Here is a 22,915-nt window from a genome sequence, read left to right as displayed (position 1 = left end):
CATACTGAGCTCACAGGTTAATCCACAAAAAAATCCATTAATGGAGCTTTTTGTTGTGCTAGTAACATAAGTTCGTGTCACACAGTCGTATCAATGTGCTTTACTGCCACGTGTTTTATTTGATTCCAAACTATCATGGGAAAGTACAAGAAAGTTATGAGTGAGAGTTGAATAGGAATTCTTTCTCACGATATCATGAAAACGTTCAAGCCTTAAAGACTTAAGTCAAATTAAGACCTTTTGGTCAGTAAATGAAATTCACATATATGCTGGAAGAACCTTTTAGATATAAGCGGATGAAATACAATTAATACATTATTAAAGTAGTCAGTTGTCATAAATCATTTCATGAAATCATTCATTAGTAAGTATGGCCTAATGCCATATTTTCAAAATACCTTCATACATCTTTCACTCATATATTTGTATAACTTTTTCGTTTTAGGAACTCTAGGTCAGTAATGTTAGAAAGATTATTCACATAGAAATTCAACTTTGTAGTTGTACAGAGGAGTTTCGCCGATCTTTCAAAGTCAATGGTGCATTACAATGAGAGCAAAATAAGAGTGTTTCTGTAGTGTTCTACATTCAAAATCATCATAAGAATACACACAATTGTGATAGAAACGCCATAACCCATTTCCATTTACCTGGCATGTATTCATTTTTCATTAATTACGTGCTTGGTGATAGTATACTTTTAGAGGTTTCTGAATTCCACATGGTTAGAAATCTTATACGAATTCAATTTGTTAGGCAATTTAGAACACAGTATATGAAATTCTTCTGTTTCTACACTCTAAAGACTCTTTTATGGTGCTTCTACCATATGCTTTCTCATTGATCACTGGTGTCTCTATAACGAGCACAAGGTGCACATGCATTTTATATCTATATCTTTCTTCTCATATTCGGGTTATCTGTCCTGCAAAGGATAATCAGCTTCTCAGCTGGATGACTTAATTTATATGCTTATGACCTATATGGATAGAAGCGATCATAAGCTAACATATTCACTTAATCTTGGCAGACAGAGACACTTTCCAGAGCACACCGCCCGGCAAACTCTTATGCAATGCTTGACAACCCTGTTTATGCCTGCAGGGCCCGCCACAGTACATAAACTAGCCTAGAACTTTCCATGATGTTTTTAAAGTGTGCAGTTAAGTTAAAGCGTTATATGCAAATTATCTGAAATATTGTTAGCCCGTGAAATGTCATGTGTGGCACCTGTACCCCAGAGTTAAGGAACGAGCAGTCAGCAAAGTGCAAAAATACATATATTTTAGCAGTGCGTTAGATAGCTATAATAATGAAAATGTACATAAATTTCAGAAATGTCAACAGTCCATGCTTTATGGTGATGATGATGATATGTCCAGCTTTAAAAGCAGATTTCAAAGGTCCATTCATCTACATTAAGGTGTCTTAGACTGCCCTCCAATCTCAATCATTTCCTGTAAAGGACATTTCTAAGATTACAATTTTGCTGGCTGAAAATACTAATGCAAGTGAGATTCTTGGAGCGTTGTCTATCTGATGCCTTCTTGCTGCTTTAGGCTGCGGCACTGGACTCTGCGACACTGACAGTACTTGGCATGCTCAGAGGAAACTCACAACAGAGCACAATGTGTAGTGTCAGAATATTCGCGCACAAACTATCCTGATAGCGCCAAACTGTGCATCTTCCGTACAATTTGTAAAGAGGACGGACCTTGCTGTCAAACGGATCACAGAATACCTGCAATCCTGCTTCCTATATTTAAAAGGGGGAATTGCAGGTGTACATCAGAGTACATAAAGTTACATTTTTGGAAAACATATCCAGTCGGAATACGTGTCTCCAAATTCAGGAGACACTTTTTTTGGTAAAACAATTTTTATTGCAGAGTTCAACGAAAGTAGAACAGAATACTTGCATTAATTGTTGCGGGACCCACGGTCCTTTGGTTCCATCCGGTAATCAGGCACACAGCCGTACAACCCACATCCCGGAGGCTGGGCGGCGTTCTCATAACAACGGTAGGCAGTAAGTTCCATTACTGAGTGCTGTCATCACTATCGGTCTACCGCTCTCTGCTTTTAAATTTTCTCCCTCCCCCCCAAACAACTACTTGGTACTTATTGTTTCCTTATCATTGTCTTGTTTCATCCCCCCTCGTCCTGCCCCCCTACCCCCTGATGTCTGAATCTTGTCTGGTGCCGGGAGTTCCAGCTGTATTAGGAATGCCAGGAGTCGTATGCCTAGTGATGTGTTCATGTGTCCGGTGTTAGTGCTGGGCTCAGGACCGCCATACCCAGGGCCCCAGGTTCTATAGCTTCCTCTTCCTCGTCGCTTTCCACTGCACTATCTCTGAGAGCCTGGACCAGGATCTCCCATGCCATTGCCGCTTCCTGAGCCCTCTCATCCGATCCACGCCGGGCCAGTTGGTATCTAATTGTGCTCTCCGCCGCAGACCACTTCAGGAACTCATTCAGCCATCGTCTGTGTGACGGCGCCGCCTTTGATTTCCACCCTCTAGTTAGCTCCCTCTTTGCGAGAAGTAAGCCCATGTCTATGAATTTACTTGATAGTTTGGTTTTGCGTGTGTGCGGGAACCAGTGTAGGATCGCAACTGCGCCGTCGTATTGCAGTTCTCTGTCTGTTACTTCATTCAGGGTGTCGCCCACCTCCCTCCAGTAATCTTGCAAATGCGGACAGTCTCGGAGCATATGAAGGAGGTCGGCTCTTAATTGCGCACATCTGGGGCATGCTGCGTCCTCTGCGTCACAGTACGTTGCTATTTTGAGTGGGGTGAGGTAAGCCCTATGGATAATATAAAGATGTATTAACTGGAAGCGGGCGTTCCTGGTGCTTTTCCTAGCTCTCTGGACCAGTTGGGACCATGTTGTGTCTGGGATCTCTCTTTGTAGGTCAGCTTCCCATTGAGTTTTGAGGCGAGTAAGAGGTTGTATATTCTCCGTATGCATTCTGGAGTAAAGGCACGTAACCGCTTTGTATGTACCCGCCGCCATCATCGTGTATTGGCATGCTGATGTTGTCTTAGGTTCTATCAGTCCCTCCCCCCAGTGTGCCTGTATGGCCCTTGTCACAGCCGCATGTAATAAGTAGTCGCCTCTGGGGAGGTCGTATCGCTCTAGCAGGGTCTGGTAGGGAGTCAGTACTCCATCGTCAAAGAGGTCCCCCACCATTTGCAGTCCAGCCTCCTCCCAAAGTTGGAGTCTCGACCAGTCTACACCATGCGGTAGCGCTGTTAACATGCCTATCGGGATTTCAGGCGCATAGGGGCGTTCAGGACCAGCTCGCTTTTGCATGCGGTTCCAACATAACCTCATCGTCCGTTCTTCCTGGGATAGCCCACCAAGTACCAACCTTTGTTGGAGGGTTATAAACGCCAACACGTGGCGGGGGGTGCCATGATCCCTCTGCTGCTCTGGGCCTCGGTACACTCTTGCTACCTCTTGTGTGAAATACTGTAGTTGCGCCGCCAGGTAATATAACTCGAAGTCAGGGACCGCCAGTCCCCCCTCGCTCTTTGGGCGGGTCAGGGTCGCCAGTGCTATTCTCCGCCTGCCTGCTCCCCATAGGAAGGACACTATTTGGGATTTTAGGCGCGTAAAGACCGCTCCTGGTATCCATATGGGGAGGGTCCTAAAGAAATATAGCAATCGTGGCAGGGCTATCATTTTGAGCAGTGACACCCGGCCTGTCATAGACAGGGGGAGGGTGGCCCAGAAGGACATGGCGCCCTGCAGTGCTCGGATGCAGCGGCCTATATTGCCATCTAAGAGGTCTGCGAGCGTGTGATAGATATATACTCCGAGGTAGTGTAGGCAGTCTGCCTCCCAGCGTAGTAGTGGATGGACCAGGGAGCATTCTTCTGCCTTTCGTATGGGATAGAGGCAAGATTTTGTCCAGTTGACTTTTAAACCAGAGACTTCTCTGAACCGTGCCAGGAGCTCCTCTGCCCCCGCCACTGCCTCCTCGGCGTTATCTAAAAACAGCAGGAGGACGTCCGCGTATAGTGATATATAGTGGTGGGCCCCTCCCACCTCCAGGCCGTGGAAATAACTACCAGTCCTTGCCAGTGCAGCTAAGGGCTCCACCGCTAGCGCGAACAATAGAGGGGAGAGTGCGCATCCCTGTCTGGTACCCCTGTGCACCTCATATCGATCCGATATCAGAGTTCCCACCCTCACTCTAGCGCCCGCCGATGCATAGAGCACTTTCGTCCATCGTATGTAACCCTCGCCCAGACCGAAACTGTGCATTACTTTGTATAAGTAGTTCCACTCCAGGCTATCGAAGGCTTTCTCTATATCGATCGCCAGTACCATGGGGGCTCTCGCATTCGGTGGGGGTTCTGCTATGAACCGAAGTAACCTTCGGATGTTGTGCGATGTGTTCCTGGTAGGAATGAATCCCGATTGGTCTGTGTGGATCAGGTCTTGCATGTGGGCTACCAGTCTAGTGGCTAGAATCGTACTTAAGATTTTATAGTCAGTTGTCAACATTGACAACGGCCGATATGAAGCCGGCTCAGCTCTGTCCCTACGTGGTTTTAAGAGGGGGATCATGATCGCCTCGCGCATGGTGTGGGGTAACATGCCCTTCACTTTGGCTTCGGTATAAATTATTTGGAGTCTCGGGCTAGTAGATCTATATATTTCCCGTAAAATTCAATGGGCAGTCCGTCCATTCCTGGCGTTTTATTACGCGCCATCCCTTTGATCGCTCCCCTGATTTCCGTCAATGTGATCGGTCCCCCGATGGCAGTAGTATGTTCTTGGTCTAGGTGAGGTAGATGTACCTCGGACAGTAACGCTTCTATCGCCTCGTGTCGGTCTCCCAGGCCCCTGCTATATAGTTGTTCATAATACACCTTAAAGCAATCTAATATGTCCGGCTGGGTGGTATAAACTTCGCCATCCGATCCTTTCAAGGATAGGATCGGAGTGTTGCCCCTGGCGGGGTTGGCGAGCCAGGCTAGGAGCGTCCCCGTTTTATCCCCTTCAGCTAGTGTTTTAGTCAGGTAAGTTTTATAATCAAAGCTACGAAGGCGCTCTACTTCTACTGCTACCGCCTCCCGTGCTGTACAGACCCTCTCTTGGAGTTCGGGGTGATTAGGCCGTTCTTTTTCCGCCCTTCTCAGGTTTCGCTCCGCTCTGTCTAAATCATCCAGCAATGTCCGTCGTGCGCCCGCAAATTTTCCTATGCAGTGCCCCCGTACCACCACCTTGAGCGCGTCCCACTCCGCAGCTCTGGATGAAGCAGTACCCTCGTTCTCTGCAAAGTATTGGGAGATCCTATCCTCTAACGCTGCACGGAACGGTGGGTCGTCCAGCGTGTCAGGCCGAAGCCGCCACGTCGGTATCCGCGTAATACCGTTCATCCAATCCAGCGTCAGGAGCAGGGGGTTGTGATCTGAAATCGTGCGTGTCAAATATTCAGTCCGGGCCACCATTGACAGCACCGGCGGAGAGCACAAGAAGGTATCCAATCGGACATGTAGGTCGTGTAAGCCGGAATAGAAGGAATAGTCCCTCTCTGTAGGATGTTGTATTCGCCATACATCCGTCAGGTCCCATTGCTGTCGCCAGCCCAGTCTATGTTTCGCTAGTCTGTGTATTGGGGATGTATGCAGTGGTGGGTGTGATCTATCTAGCGTGATGTCTTCGATAGAGTTAAAGTCCCCTCCCATCAGTAGCGGCCCGGTGAGGTAGGCAGCTAATGACTTGGAGAGTCTAGTGAAGTATGCCGCTTGTTCTACATTTGGCGCGTAGATACTGCATAGTGTTATATGGCGGCCTCTGAGTAGTCCCTCAACTGCTACAAATCTCCCATCTGGATCTATAGTGTGTCTAGTAAACTGGAAGGGAACCCCCGCTCGAATCCAAATTAATGCCCCCCTAGCAAATGCTGAATATGTGGTGTAGTACAAGTGCCCCCTCCATCTCTTTTGCAGTGCTATGCCTTCCTTCTTGGTGAGGTGGGTTTCTTGTAGAAAGGCTACGTGAATCCCCCTACGGACCAGGTAGGAGTGTACTTTGTATCTCTTCGCCATTGAATTCAGCCCTCGCACATTCCAGGACACACACTTTAATGATCCCACATTATCCATTGTCTCGTTGTGGTCGGATTAAGTCCATTTCCGTTGGCGACCAGACTATAGGTTCGACATCAACCCTGCTTGCTCCCAACAAAACCCCAAAACTTCCCTTCTGAGCGTTGGCTTTTCCCAGCTCAGACCCTACCCCCTCCCCCCCAACTACGCCCTGAGAAACCCCAACCTCTCCAGGCCACCCCCTCCCCAGAACAGGACCTAACCGCAAAAGAGTTATCCCCATCCAAACTGGAGAGCAACGTGCTCTCAATTCCTCGTATTCCGCAGTTTGTACTGCGGTGGCCTTATGGGCCTCTGGGTGCGTGTATTAGCTTCTGTTACGTTCAGTTTGCTTACCCCATTCCCTCGCCCTGGGATGCGTATCAAGACTTACGCAGTAAAGTCTTACAGCTGCCTGTTCGAGTGTTCATGTGCGCCGGATCAGCCATGTCAGTCTTTGCCAGATCTGTACGTCCCACGTTCAGTTGTTGAAGATTTCTTCTGCCGTTTGTGGTGTAACCTTCGGGCCTTTTGTGCTGTCGTCTTCTGACAATTCCGTCTCCGAGCCTGTTTTTTGTGCTTCTGAGTTCGATTCCCTCTCCGTTAGTGTCGGCGTTGTGCCAGAAACTTCCTTCACTGCCTGCAGTGCTGCTTTCCGTTCTTCTTCTGTCTGAGAGTCCGTTGGTTTTTTCGAGTTTCGCCTATACGTCCGGAGCCTCTTGGATTGCCGTGCCGGGCGCTGGTGAAGCTCTTCTTCAGTTCTGAGGCGAGCCCCATCTGTCCCAGCCTTATAGGTTTCCCACCAGTCCCATGCTTCCGCAGATGTCATGAAGAATAATGCTTTCCCATCCACTAGTATCCTCTGTTTGGCCGGGAATAATAGCGAGTATTGCAGCCCCTCCGTACGCAGTTCTTTTTTGATGGACAGGAAGGAGGCACGTAGTTTTTGAGTCTCGAAGGTGTAATCCGGGAAGAGCGTGACATTTTTATTATCGACTTGGAAGGGACCCACCTCCCTTGCTCGATGCAGTAACCAGTCTCTGTCTTTGTAGTGGAGTAATTTGATTACCACCGGACGAGGGGGTAGACCCGGCTTCGGGGGTCTGGCCGGGACCCGATGTGCTCGTTCTATGGTGAAGAAGGGGGATAGGCCCTCCGGGGCCACCACTGTTCTCAGCCAGTCGTCCAGGTAGCCTGCCATGTCCGTTCCCTCTTTTTTCTTCGGAAGGCCTACTAAGCGTACATTATTCCGCCGACTGCGATTTTCGGCGTCCTCCGCCCGTCTCTCCAGTGCTTGTATGCGGTCCAGCGCCTCAGTGAGCCTCCCTCTCGTCGCAGCATGTTCCGGCACGATGTCCTTCAGGGTGGCCTCCGCCTCCTTCACCCTGTCGACCAATTTTCCGTGATCTGCTCTTAGGAGTCCCAGCCCTGTCGATACCTGGGCAATGTCCCGGTGTAGGGCATCTTTTGTGGCCGCGATAGCGTCGAGGATCTTGTCTTGCATCTGTTGTAGCTCCGATGGGGGATGCTGAGTGTTCTCCGGAGTTTCCACGGTCGGGCCACCGTCTCCCCTCGGACCCCGTGGTTTCCCCATTTCGCTCTTGTAGGAACAGCTGGCTCCGACGAGGCAGTCGTTGGTCGTCGGGGCTCCCAGCAGATGGTCAGTTCGCACCCCCCAGCACTGTGCGCGTTGCTTAAAGGTGTTTCTCGAGTCTCGGAAGTTTCCAATTCCCCTCCGGCGGTGCCAGTCGGGGCCACGGGGTGTAGCCGCCTCAGTGGGGCGTCCACCCTTTATGGGGAAGCAGTAGTGGTGTCTGTGGGCGTATTTCCCAGTGAAGGGGCTCAGTTGCGCCTGGATTCCTCTCTGCTCAGTTTCCGGTCACCGATACTGGGGTCCTCACCTCTAGACGGTCTTCACCGTTGCCTTGAGCCTCTACGGTTGCTGCGCTGGGTTCCTGGCTGTATTTCTGTGCACAGCAGGGGGGGTTAGCAGGGCCTAGCAGCTCGGAGTGGCCGTGTGTACTCTCATGGGTTGCCCCCCGGTGGTCGGCTTGGTGCGTAGGTCGGGGGTGCACCCCCGCGAAGCCGGGGCTTGGGCGCAACGTTCGTGAAGGAGGTGAGGCCCCCGCTTAACAGCGCCTTCTATGTCCAGTACAGACTGCAGAAGCTGTGCGCACTTGTTGGCTGCGTCCGAGTAATCTAGGCGGATTCCCAGGCAATCCCTGTGCGCCGCCTCTGTTGCGCTCCTACCTTCGGACCAAAGGACTCCGGGTCAGAGCCATTGGCATCAGATGGTCGCTGCGGGTCACGCCACGCAGCAGCCCCGGATCAGGCTCCCCGCTGATGTCGCAGGTATTTCGGCTTTAGCCGTACTTGCAGCTCAGGCCCCGCCGTGTACACTAACGGTGGAGTTCCGTTGATAGGGTTACAGGCCCCCAAGCCGGGGTGTAGATTTCGGCTGCTCCGGGCCGGGACTCCGCCAGGTCGCCCGGGCCCCGCCTCGCTGCACTCCAACCTCTGACCCACCGGAGTGCTGAGTCGGGCTGAGGGCTGTGCTCGCCCGTTTACAGGATCGCAGCCGTTGTCCGTCTGGGCACTGGTACAGATCTAGCGTTCAGCAGCAGTCGCCGGTGATCTCCGCGCCGCCATATTGTGTCTCCCCGGCCCGGGCTCTCTATGGCTCGATACACCCTGTGCAGGCGTCCAGTCGGCTCGTCACTCGGCCTGATTAGGCATCGATGGTAGTTATGGGATCGACCCGAGTTCCGCGGGGATCCCACTTCAGGTTTTGGATTCCTTCAGGATTATCGGGCTGTGGGTGAGGTGCCCCCTCTAGGCTGCGTCACCTTCTGTGTGTTACTGGTGTGTTGTCTTTGATTCTATACTCTCGTTTTTTAACCATATATCTCAGGTCTCGCCTATCTGCCTCGACTACGTCGAAGTCCTTTGTAAGATCCTCCCTTGGCTCCCCTTTCATCTAAGGAAGACAGTAACCCAGGCGACCATATTATCTTGAATTGACTATGGAAATTCTCTTCAATTGGTACAGAATGCTGCTGCTCGTCTTCTTAATCTCCCTCTCCATTACTCAATTTCCCATATTCTTCCAGTTTTCTATTGGCTTCCTGTTAAACACATCATGTTTAAATCCCTATGGATCAGCCATCGGACTATTTAGGGTCTTGGCCCAAAATATCATCAAAAACGACTCTCCTCTTATCAGACCACCCAAACCTGCTAATCCTGCCCTCTGAACTTCCTGTCCATTCCCAAACTGGGATGGCTGCGTCCTCTAATGCCATAACCTCGAACGTTGGTGTACTTCTCCTTGCTACCCATGCTTAACCCAATTTCTTTCTCTTCCGTAAACCCTCAAACTTTCAAATGTAGTATTTAATCTTCTCCCTTTTTAATTCCCCATTCTGACGGATACTCTGTGGATACTCTTGTGCCAGGACACCATACGGGACATTTGATTTCTTTAAAAGTAAGCATAGGGCTCACAATCCTCTGCAACACTGGGCGCTCAGCGGAGTAGGCCTGGGGGTGTTAAGCCTCTTTACAATTAGGAATGTTTGGGAAATAAGAATGACCACACACCCACTGCGAGATTTACTTGTTAGGCCTCGTATACTGTAAGCTTTTAGCTGTTTATTGTCAAAGACCTTTTGAATACGCTACAAATATTTACAGTGGGTTTTGGCCAGCCCTTACCTTATCTATTATTGCTTCTGTTGTGAATCTTATATACTTGTTTCTTATTATATGGCTGTCCTTACACTTCTTGGGTTTGTCTTTCCCCTGAAGTATAGCTTCTTTATCATCCTAATCATTGGGTGATGTGTATGCTAAAGCTGCTTACATCCAGAGAACAATTTTGTTATTTATTTCAGCACTCCGTAGAATGTAAATGGTTTCTTGCTCTCCTCCTTGTGTACCGCTTCCTCATTCAAGTCCCCACCCCGCATTCTCTGCACTGCTCCCCCTCCTCCACTGCTCATACTTGATTCTACCACCTGCCAGTTGACCCCTTAACCCTGTTAGGTCCCCATTGCTTTCTGTCCCCATGCTCGTGGGTTGACTTCTTTCCTCCACCTCCCGACTCACTGCTTCGTTGCTCACCGACCTTTTCAGTTGATTCATTTTTTATTTTTAAGATAGCCTGATCTGTTTTAGCGTGACCGGCATCTGTCAGTTGATACCAGGCCACCCTTGGTCTTTGATGCATTTTGCCACATATTTTTCTTATCATTGACCTCTCGAAGAATGGCATCTGTCATCTTGGGACAGTAAATTAAAACCTGTACTTATACCTCCTCACATAGTGGCATTATTTTTTTTTGCCGATGTTTTACAGATGTTGTTCGGAATCAGTAAACAAGCTTTTTTCCCTTATTGCTAATGCAGAACATCATAACAAAAATATGACTGACAGAATCAAAAAGTCATTTAAATTTGATTGTTTGGAACTATTGGCTTTTTATTGCTACTTTACTTTTCACACAGTGATGCAGTGGTATTCGAAGTAATGATGCTAGGGCAGTAAGTTACACGAATATTCAAATTTGTCCTCCGTTCCATTGCTCTAAATTATGCAGATCCATCTAAGTATGGGTAGAAGACATTTTAGGCAAATCGATGCTTCTGGCATTTGGAATCGAAGCTGAAGCTTCTTCAATCTACTCCGGCACCTGCTCCTGGTTTGACGAAAGCACTGGTCTCATCAATGTTCTCTACCACCACCTGGATGCTCCTCTGTCAATCTCCCATCTCAGTGCTCCTTCCTCCTACTTGACGTAGACATTGTGCATGTCAACTTCCTACTCATGGGGCCGCCCATTCACACAAGGGGCTTGATCCTTCATCACCCATGAGGAGAGCCCCGCCAGTGTCTCTGCCCTCCCACCCCAAACACCGTGCTCATTCTCCTGTCCTTCTATCCGCCTTAGGCCAGGTCAGTGCCAGTGTCGTAACACAGGCCCCCGCGGCCCCCCGCAGTGGGGGGGAGGAGGCAAGCTGCAGGGGGCTCCCTCACCAGAGTACTCTGAAAGGAGAGCTCTCTACTTAGTCTGGAGGGAACCCCTTTAAGTTCATTACAGGGGGGGTGGCCCTCAAGTTTCATTACCCCAGTGGTCAGTGCCTCATACCTACTCTGCCACACCACAGCAATGGTTTGCATTTCATCCCCAGCTATGACCCTGTTATGGTGCCCTTCTCCCCGTGTGGTGCTCAGTGTCTTAACCTCCTTTTACCCCCCACTCCCGACAACTCTCTGAGTCCTTTCAATGTCTTTTTCACTTCATTGTGATTTACAAACAGAACACCTCAAAATGATTACTGATTCCTCGCATAATTACTGATCACAGTTTACAGGGTTCTTGCAAAGACTAATGATTTTTGTCCTTGATGTGCTAACGGTGATGACTAACATATTCGTGATTGCTTCACTCACTCCATCCTTGGACCTAAATTATAATGTTTATGTCACACTTGTAAAGTGCAACCTTATCACACCTAAGGGTATCCAGGCGCTGGGAGGGAGCGGGGGGTGGGGGGGGGGGCGACGGGGAGATTTAGTGAGCTATTGCCCAGAGTGACATGATGCTGAGCTGAGCTGAGCTGCCGCCGGCGCCCGAAACGTGAGCCCCGGCTCCCTGACTCAGCCGCTCTGGCCGGTGTGTCTCAGCTTCACCATTCTATGCCAGTAACTATGTGCAAATTAGAACTAGCGTGGGGGTCTGGCTGCACTCCCTTCACGTCATGCACCTATCAATAATTTAGTGAAAGGGTAGAAAACATGGACAACTGCACCTTGATGTCTGTTTGTCCTCGAATGATAGTTATGGATAACTCCCTTGGTCACACACTGACAACCAGTGGTGCCTCCTTGAAGTCAACCTTGTCACATACCAGCTGCTGTTGTTCAAACCCCTTTTTTCTGTGGAAAAAACAACTTAAACCTGGGTCGAGATATGTGAGGCAGTTCAGAGGATGACAGACCGGAATATCACAATGTTCTATTAGCAGAATTAACATGGTCATCCTCGGGTTGCATTTTCTTTCTTACAGTGTTTGAAATGCTATTGCGCCAACCAGGCCTCATAGTTGTGGGAGTACTTAACAGCACTTTTCACCACACTTGTCTTGCGCAGCGCCAGTGCTATTTCAGCTTCCTTTCTGCGTGGGTCAATGCAGGGCTACATACACGCAAACCTGGTGGAAGTTGTTAGAGCCTCTGAGCCTTGTTTTCTTTTGCAGTGCAATCAGATTAGCCAAGGCTATTTTTTCACTTGACTCTCCAGCATTGAATGTTTGAGCAGCACAAACGTACACAAAATAGGGACATAGGTTTGGAACCCAGAGATAACACGGTACACACGCACAAATCGTCAACGTCCAGTCAGACCTGCATTTGAAAGTTGCTATATTTTAAATTAGAAATTTTAATGGATGATAAGATGCTGAAGAGCACGAATTAAAACACATCAAAGACCCTAGTTATTATCTTGCGTTACAATACTTTGGAGACGTTTAGAGTCTCAAAGATGTGTAATCCAAGCTGTGTAATCCCAGGCAATAATCATAGAACAATCAGAACTAAGGCAGCAAAATATCTTCGCCTGCTTGTGCTTTGCCCCGGTTCCGATGCTGAAAAAGACAGAGCAGTGTTGTGGTTGAGACCCGGCCTGGTGTTCTCGGGCACCAATCCCCCAATCCTATCAGCCAAAAAGCTGTATCAGGAACACTGATTAACCAGAAACCAAAGATCCTATGACAATTGCTCAATCATTTCGAGGTCAGTGTGACCAGACCCGGATGATGTGAGACACCCAAGTGCCCTGGAGCACCTTAGTGTTCCTCTCAGGGCAGGAAGCTGGAGATAGAGGTGACCCAGGAAGTGTAAGATCTGGTTTGAGTAACCTATACAGTCCTCATGCCTGTCCACCACTGGGTCACAGGTCAAGATGCACACACCAGCGCTGTACAACTAGTGTGCGAGTGAAGATGGGTGGGAATAGGGCAGCAAAGAGGACTAACCAGTCAGATGCCAGCCTGCTGGGACTCCTCTGGGATCTTCAGTCTTCTCATGTAGCTAATAGTTCTTTAATGTGAGTGCTGAGTCAAGGCAGCTAGTCTGCAGATACTCTTTTGAGTGAGGCTCTGCATTTGAGTGCATTCCCCACGCAGGTCTCAGTCGGCTCACAGTAGATCTGTCTCCTCTTGATCGGGGAGGGCATCTATTATACTCTTTAGGCTGCCTAGCTCTTCATCTAACAAGCAGGAGGCATAAGCCTTGCTGTTTCATTAGCCACAAGCCTGGCCCCAGCATTGAGGGAACAGTGACGCATGTCTGCTCCTGGTTCTTTCTCTTCTCTCTGCAGTTAGTGCAGAGCTCCAGCTCAAGGTTCAAAACAGCTGTGCAGTGTGAAGCTCTCTGCAGAGGGCCAGCGCTTCTGTGAAAGTGGCGAGCAGGAAGGATGGCAACTGCCAAGTACTGTCACGAACTAGCAGCCTGGTGAGCGGGTTAGTCGGTGATTGATAGGGCCACTTATATAATATGGCGAGGGACTCCTGAGGCTCCCTTATCTCATAGGCATTCACATGCAGGGGGGGGGGGCTTCTGGAGGGAGGGGTTCCCCCTGCTTCACAGGAGCTTCAGACCCATGCGTTAAACAATGGGTGATACCCTTCAGTGGGGCTGCGCTTACATGTGGGGGGGCTCCCAGTTCAGCAGAATGTAGTACTCTGCTGGGGAGACAACAAACAGGTGTGAAGTAGCACCAGTGGTACCAAGCAACACAGACACAGACATGCACTAAGGGCCAGAATGAATATTGTGCATCTGTATTTTTACAAGAGGAATCAATGCACAGCATGTTAATCAATTCACTCAGCATTAGCTTGCACGTCGTTCTTCTGTTCTGTCGATATCCCAATAATCCAAGGCATTTGGCTTCCTACATGCTTGTGTACATAATCATTTTGAAATTACAGCATGCATCCATGGCATACTTTCAGCTGCAGCAGTGGCAGCGTGGACACTGCCATTTTGCAGCCCTTAGGAGAAGGGCTTGGGCCAGAGCACATGAAGTGCACACGTGCCCGGAAATTACGCACTTTCACAGGAATTTAGCAGTCTTGAATAAATATTTGCGCTGAGTGACTGGTACAACGTGTTTTTTATGCAATATTCAGTTGGTGTAAATGGCCCTTCAGCCTATTCATTATTACAAATATCACTGGAAATTGCCTGCAACCTGTGCAAAACTGTCCATTCCGAGTGGTGGGTGAAGGTGGTACAGATGAACAGTAGGAGAATTGAGTGAGACCTCAGTGCAGTATCAAAGAAATAGGAGCACCGGGTGTGTGAGACAATGTTACCTGGCTAAATGGAACTTGGACCAGGAAAGGAGCTGGCACGCTTGTGGTGTGACGAGTGGGCCAAATAGAATTTGAGTTTCTCAGGCAATCTGATAATTGAGGTGTGGACATAGAACAGTACAGTGTGACTGGGGTACAGAGACTGGGATGTGCTGGAAAAAGGGGTTAGTAACATGTAAGCTGATAAACTACAAGAGTGCACTATTTCCTAGTTGGTTGCTGTTTACAAGTCATTATGAATATTTACATGATGACACATATGTAAAACATGAGTCACATCTATAGAAAGGGATTTGTTCAGAATCTCAAGGTTGTGCAACAACCGGCAAAGGAGGAGTTTAAACCCAGACCTTTAAGGTTCTGGTATCTGCACCTTAACATCTAGGCCACATCTCCCAGGAGAAACGTTTCCCACATTGCCTTGGCAGACCTTTGGTTTTGCAGAGTGGTTAGATCTGGCATTCTTGGTGCGGTTTTCCCCCTAACTTTTTGCCATCAGACTTCCTGTTTTGCTGATTTCGTTTTTGCTGGCGTTAAGACTCTGCAAACTTTACCACTGCTCACCAGTGCTAAAGTGCTTGTGCTCTCCCCTTAAAATGTGATAGAGTTTTCTTATACTGCATATTTAATTTACTTGTAACCCCCTAGTAAAGCGGCATTACCTGTGCCCAGGGCCTGTCAATTAAATGCTACTAATGGGCCTACAGAACTGATTGTGCCTCCCACTGAAGCAGTCCTTCAAAGATGTCTCAGGCCTTCACTTACAGCCTGTGTGTGCAGTTTTAAACTGCATTGTCGACCTGATAAAATAAACTCTTTGCCAGGCCCAAACCTTCCTTTTTAATAATGTAAATCACCACTAGGGTAGGCACTGGACAGCCCAGGGGGCATGATGCAATGTATTTGAAAAGTGGGACATGTACTTTTAAATGTTATATGTCCTGGCAATGAAAAACTCTTAAATTTGATTTTAGTACTGCCATGCATCCCTGTCCCATAGAATAAGATTGAAGGTATCTTATTATATTTAATAAGCTGCAACTTCCAAGGGGGAACGGGCAACCTATTCATGTTTGGTGTCTTTGGCATTGTAATGAAAAATCCTAACTTATGGTGAAGTTGGATTTTAAATTACAATTTTGTAAACCCCACTTTTAGAACATTGGTATTTTCCTGCTTTGGCCATTTGTTGCCTGCAGACTGTCTCTTGTCACATAACTTGGTGTAGTTGGCAGTTTGGCTCTGTGTATTCCTCCTTGACAGCCACACACAATATGGAGCTTAGGTGTGCCTGGATGGACCATCACTGGCAGGATGGGAAGGAGGAGCACAGAACAGCCTCACTTACACTTGAATAGGCTATGTCCTGCCTTCACACAAAGTGCTACATTGCTCCTGTTAGTTAGTCTGAAGCCATGGCAAGGAAGTCAGGATGCCTGAAAATTTCAAATGCATGCCTCAAGAAGCCTCTCTCCACTTCCAATGAAGACCTGCTGGGTATAAATACAGGACCTCAGTACCACCTCTTCAGTGCACTTCTGGACCTTTTGATACTCTGCCAGGAAGAAGGATGACTGTGCTGCTGAAAGGACTATCACTCTGCTGGACTGCTGCTCTGAAGGACTGTTGTGCTGACCTTCTGCCCTCTTGCCTGGGTGAGAAGGATTGGACCTGCACTTGTTGAACCCAGGACCCCAGAGTGATTCCAAGGACTAGCTGCCTGGCCTCCTGACTTGAGCCTCATGGACAGAAGACTCCCACAACATTGATCCCAACATCTGGACTCTGTCATCTGTGAGTCAGCCCTGCCAAGTGGCGCCACTCCAGTCTTGGACCTTTGGAAGTGGGCCGCGGTGCTCTGCCAGCCTCTGTGGACCCAGCAGATCAGATGCCTCTCCTCTACTGTGCGACGCAACCCCAAGCAGAAGCGATGCAACTCCGTTGCTGTGAGGATTGGACCTGTTGCAAAGACCTGCATTGCCTCCGCAGCCTCTATTAGGAACCACAGCTATGTGATGCATCTTTGGCGCAGTGCCTTGCATCCCTTGTTGACGGCAGCCTCAACGATGATGCCAGACTCCACATTGCAACCTCGCAACTCCTCAGAACCGACACATTGCTCTCACTGAGTAACACACCCTCAATGCCGGACTTTGCATTGCAAGCCATTGATGTGGGGATCCTTGACGATGACGCCAGACTCTTGGTCGCACCTCGGAAGCAGGCTGCGCTACGGCTGTGTGACACATCTTTGACACAGATAATCACAATGCTCTGCAAACCAGGATTTAGGATACTTTGCTGAGCGGGCCTAACTGGATCCCTTTAACCAACGTGCACTCCTTCATTATCAGCCTACACATGTGACTTTGTCCCGGTCCCGAGCAACTAATATCCCCAGTTGGCGCTTTGTGCTTTTTGGCACGATTTCCACTAAACTTTTCAAAACTGGATACGTTCCGTTCTACTGATTGGATTTTGTCATTTTGCTCTTGTTTTATTTATTCAAAATTACTCTTTTTTTCTAACCTGTGTGGGATCCATTTGTGCGTTGTTTTCACTTCATTTCTGTTTGAAGTATCGCACAAATACTTTACACATTGCCTCTAAGTTAAGCCTGACTGCTCTGTACTGAGCTACCAGAGGGTGGAGCACAGGTTAACTTAGGCTTGGCTTATGCCTCACCCTGACAAGGATTGTAGGTTCTGCTTGACCAGGGCTCATGCCCCAGTTGACCAACAACCCCATTTTTTGCAGGTGTCATATGAAAATGACGAGTCTCATATGAGCACTGTCAGAGGGGCACTTGGTCATGGCTCCTTCGTTTTGAGCAAATCTGCCCTTTGTGATCTTAGTAAAGCTATAAAGGTTAATTGAAGATATCTCTTTGGAGATTGAAGATGAGTGATAGATACGGTGTACCAAACGACTGAGGAAGGGTTTTACAGTCATTTCTGAAGATTCCACACTCATTTTTGCATAATGTAGCACAAAAAACTGAGTACTGACTGGCTTGACCTTTGGTGCCCCATTGACACAGAATCTACAGAAGGAGGCACCAGTCCAAGGAAGTAAATGGACCCTCCAAGAGAATATTTACTGCTGTAGTAACACCCTCTGATACCATTTCTCGCTTCTGTGAAGCAATAGCAGGTTGATGCAGGACAAAGTCCTGGCAGTGGGTGGTGAAATAGCCCCCCACTTTCCATCCTCAACCCCAGCACACCTGCCTTCTGTGCTCACTCAGCTGGTGCTTAGCCGGAAGCACACACATCACTGATGCCCATCACCATGTATGGAGTGCAGTGAGAAGGGAGGAGGCTGCCTACCTCCACGTAGGGTCATACCTTCAGCCAAGCACATGTTGTCCTCTTAGAATGGCCCTGGGTTATAAGAAATCACCTAATGCGAGCACTGCAGTGCGCTATGTACACCACAGCAATGTCCACAAGTCCTGACAAACTCAGCCCCAGGGCGTCATGTGCAAACCTGAGTTTCTGAGGAAACTGGAGGGCGGAAAAGCCGGGAGGAGGGAAGCAAGTCAATAGCAGGAAATGAAAATGCAAGTGAATGATGTGTGTTCTACAGTCTCATAATTATGCCTTTTACAGCGTGCTGACTACACAAATTAAGAACATATGCATGAAAGCAATAATAATCTGCTGCATTACAATGCAAAAATAACATAACACCTTGAACTTGACTAATCTACCACAATGAGAGTGTTTGCGCTGACTGCCATATGGTGAATAAATGACTGAAGTGAGTGAAAATCTATGCTAGCCTTCTGTGAGCTCTCTCCAACAGTTAAATGTCTTAAACTGATACCATCGCTGGGTACTATGCTAGACTGAGGAGGTGCGCTCATTACAAGGTTTATCGAAAAACCGCATTGTGAATGCCACGTGCTAGACACCCATATTATAGGGAATGGCAATTACTGAGTGCAATATTACCACACGATTACAGGTTTTAACCTCTGGAATGAGGAATAACTGTGAGAAACTGTGTTTCACATCGATTCCTTCCTTTTTTGCCCTTAATCTGCTTATTTTTCCCCTGAGAAATATGACCTGATTTTACCAGCCGAAATGTGTCTTCTGAAAATCCTGATTGCACAGGCTTTCCCGCAATTTAGATGTGGCCAGTGGGCTGGTAACTGTCATCACCAGATGAATATGGATTTACAAGGATTTCGTAATGAATAAGAGTCGCGCTTTTCATTAGGGGATGCAGCAGTTTTGCTCTGCACCGCACTATCCGTTTGGGAGTACCTGGAGCCAACAGTGGCTGACATTCGTTAGATCAGAGGCTTATCTGACCCCTTGGTTGCTATACACTTAGTGACACCTGGCTTCAGTTTAGTTCACCTTCCTTCCCCATCCACTAACGCCACAGCCACATATTGACACCCTCTGAATAATCTAAGAAAAGCAGCATGAGTTGGCCAGCTAGAGAAGGCAACTCTGTTGGTACCCAAGGGTGCTGTCCTACTCCACTAACCATGGGTACAGGCGCTGCACATGATCTTCAGATAACTGGAGGATTGTAGTTGGCAGGTGGCTCTTGGTTGTTTTAATGAAATAATGGTTTAGGCTGCGTGTGTGAGCAGAGCCTTCAAATGCATTTGCTTAGTATCAAGTTTGGCTTTGTGCTTCTCCCATTACAGGCCCTCTGTCCTTGGACAAAGGTTTACTCTGTGTCAATAAATGAACGGTGGTAAACATGCTTAGGTGGCACCTGCCGTGCTTCTCCGTCATTTCTATAGAAATGTCGAAACAATTCACATGGAGGCCATTGTTGACGAGTGTTCTTATGCAATAACCAAAGTTTCCACAGCAGGTCCGTCATGTTCCTATAGCTGATCCTGTGATACCATCCTTTTGAGGGGTCTGTTGACATCACACGCTCAATGTCTAAGATGAAGGGGTTAGTTAGCGCTACCGGAATACTTATGTAGAAATGTACTACACTTAGGCTTGGTGACGTGTTCTACATATGATTTAAGTTACACAATTATTTACAATATTTTCTTTCATGCTGAGACAATTCTTGAAAACTCCTCAATCGCAGCCCCGCTGGTTTCAGGGTTCTTGCCTGGTTCCAGCTCTGTTTATGCCACACAATAATTTACTTCTCTCTTTAATTATTACTACTAGTAGTCCTGTGACTACCATTACTATTAACAACTACTTTTACTGTCTGTAATACTTTAACTACTACTACTAATAAATTACTACCACCGTTACTACTGCTTATATGAGAGTTGCTGATTCGCCTAGTATATTCCATTCAACAAAACTAGCATAATGACACATACTGATACTATTAGCATTACTGTTGTTGGAGAAATGATAGTACTACTAGCATCGGTACCATTACAATGAAAAGTGCTACTACTGCTACCTCAAGCACTACTGCAGGTACTATTACGATCACTGCCAGCACCACAACTAATACTGCTATTGCTAGTTCGAGGACTGGTACTGGAGTGACCTACTGACCTTCTACAGCTATTTATTAATACGACTACTACCAATACAACTACTATGGCTGACACTACTATTAAAAAAACGACCACCTTAATAGTGACAGTTCTACTGTGGCACTGCTACAATGAATGCTTCTTGCCCTTCCGCTACTAGTCATTTTGATACCCCATTGCCACTACCTCTATTCCTACACTGAATGCTTGAATTAGTTTTTTTTTTACATTCATTACTGGCTTCCAACCTCAACACTGAGAGGAATTAGCTCATTTGCATGAATTATGAGTTTGGGGACCTTGAGAATACAAGAGATAAAACACCGGAACCGCGTCACGTGCAGCACACCCTGCAATCTGATGTCAGCCTGCCCATGTCTCACAGGTTTCTGCTCGCATAAAGCGCTTCCAGTGAAAGGGTTAACTAGTTCGTGACTCAGCACAGCCCTGTCAGCGCCAGTCCACAGGGATGTGATGCACTAATTGAACATGTTATTGCGTGACATGGTGTTATTTTGGCGCTTTTTCCATATATTAAAACTGCAGTGGAGAAACAGATGTGCACCACCTGTTTGGCTCTTTATCTTATCAGGAAGATCCGCGTTATGCTCAGACGGAGCGCAGTGAGTCCAGACAACCGGCAGCAGACTGTAGGAATGAGTCCAGGGCAGGAGCCCTTGTCTTCAGCCCCCAGATGACGGCAGCTCTCCCCTCTCCTAGCTCGAGGCGCCTGCTCTGCTGTCACCGCGCAGCGCCTACAGAAGCCAGGGCAGCTGGGCATCATTCACCACGCGGCCCCTAGGCCAGGACCAACCCTATCAATGCGAGCATGAATCAGCGCAGCGGCGCGAGCGTGACCTCAGGGCACGAGATGATGCACCGAGCAAGAAGCCGCTCTACTAATCACCGTGCACCTGTAATAACCGTGCAGATAAAAGGCGTTTTGAAATACTGGGTGAGATCACTGTCACGGCAGCCAATCAAATAACCGGGATCGGAACTGTTTCCTGCCCGTGGAAGCCCATGAGGGCACCTCGAACGCCCACGTGCCTCGAGGTTGTTACTGCTACTCGGGGCTTTGTTTAAACACTTAAACTGCGAGCCAATCAAACATTAGGTGCGGGCAGCTTCCGCCTTAAGTGCTATCGCCACTCCATCTAAAAGGCTGTGCCAAGAGCCCCTGCAGTTGCGCTTCTAGAGCGAATGTGGCAGACCTCACCACAGCGTTGCTGAATGATGCCCCAGTGGAACAGACAGAGTTCGTACCATCCAACTAGAAGTGGCTGATTTGAGTATCAATGTATGTTAACCCCAGAATGTGTACTGCCCTCCCTCGCCCTCATTATGACCATCTGTGCCACGGTAGAATCTTTGGCGCCATGTTGTGCCACAGGCCATCAGCAACCTCAGAACAGGTCAAGCCTACTGGTTATTGTCTCTCACCTGACTCATGGCCCTTGGAAAGAGAAACACTGGCCCATATATAAAGTTAATAACTAAATGCAAGGTCTGAGATCACACAGTTAGACACATTTGCGAACACATCACCCATCCATCAAGCCTCTCATTAAAAGTTATTCTCGTGATAACACACAGAACAGAGGCGTTGTGTTTTTACAGTGCTGGAAGAGCAGTCCAATATCAGCAGTCACATACTGAATTCTGAGAAATCTGGTTGGCTGTCCCGCTTTCGACATTCTACAAAATATGCTAATATTTAATGATATGCCCAGTGATTCCAAGACAACAATACACCCATTGTCTGAGTTCAGTGAGCTAAATAAACATTCATATATGGCAAAAACTACACTGTGGTATGTGTTGTGTTGGTAACTGATTTTGTTCTCTTGTGCAAGGGAAAGAGTTAATAATAATAATAATAATACAGAATTGTATAAAGCGCGTACAGTTACCTCAGACAGAGGTGTCCTGGCGCTAAAGGCTTAAGGCCTTCAAATGGTTGTTGTTCTTTCTATCCTGCCATAACCAGGCCTTAACTATTTCGGTGTCTCCTTCTCTTGAAATGGTCACTAATGGTTTACCAATTCGGTACATAATCATCCATAATAATGTCTTAGCTGAAGACCTTGTAGAATAAATCGAGCCATGATGGAAAACACATTGATTAGGGTGTGGGGTGACATGTCTACCTTCTTTCACCATTTAGTTTTATCGCCCCTGTCAGGCATTCAGTCGCACATACTTCCTGGTGAGCTTGTAGTAACTGAGTTCAGCTCTAGAGGTAGTTATTGAGATGTCTGTGCCCAGGTTACAAGCAATTAGAGTGGACATGCTTGTATTTATCTTGTACCATTGAAGTACTCAGTGTTTCTTTTTATCAAACCCTTTGAATTCTGGGTTTGTTAGATCTTTGCCAAATATCTAAATTATATAGTATAGCTCTTGTGTGTCCAGTTGGGCATTGGACTAAATTTTTGTATTTTCTAAATAAATATCAACACATTTCTTAAGCCAGGTAGTACAGCCATTGTGATGCTCAGACATCCTTCACCAAGCACAGCCACAGGCACGTGCACCCTCACATAAGTAAATTCTCCACCACGCAAAACCAAACAAACACCACCGCCTATCATAGCACACAAGCATACCAAATGATACACCCCAAACCAAAATATACGCAACTGTGCCTCCCCAAACTCGTCACACCCTGAGCAGAATAGTGCCTGCCTACAACTCTCCCACCCCTAGAAAAGTCCATGCAGCCCCCCAAGCCAACCCAAATGAAGAGATAGCTCCTCCGCCTGCATGTAAAAATAAAAGTAAATACATTCGTCGTTATTCATGCCTTTCACACCCTCGCAAGAAAAACAATCATGATCCTATGTATTCAAATCAAAGCAAAGTACACACATCATGTCCGCTGCTCTACAAAAACTAACTGACAAAAAAAGTGAAAAGCATGCACCGAACTCGATTTTAACCT

The 22,915-nt window shown here is 47.6% G+C and overlaps 1 protein-coding gene across 1 annotated transcript in view; it reads right to left on the bottom strand.

Moving 5' to 3' along the window:
- The window catches only part of MET (MET proto-oncogene, receptor tyrosine kinase), a 426,751-nt gene that overhangs the window by 402,909 nt on the left and 927 nt on the right, over positions 1 to 22,915 (bottom strand). The gene's annotated exons all lie outside the window — the stretch shown is intronic.

Source organism: Lissotriton vulgaris, chromosome 1_1 (genome assembly GCF_964263255.1).
Source record: "Lissotriton vulgaris chromosome 1_1, aLisVul1.2, whole genome shotgun sequence".
Taxonomy (NCBI): Eukaryota; Metazoa; Chordata; class Amphibia; order Caudata; family Salamandridae; genus Lissotriton; species Lissotriton vulgaris.
The sequence above is the reverse complement of the archived record's forward strand: the minus strand, read 5'-3'. Positions and strand labels throughout refer to the sequence as shown.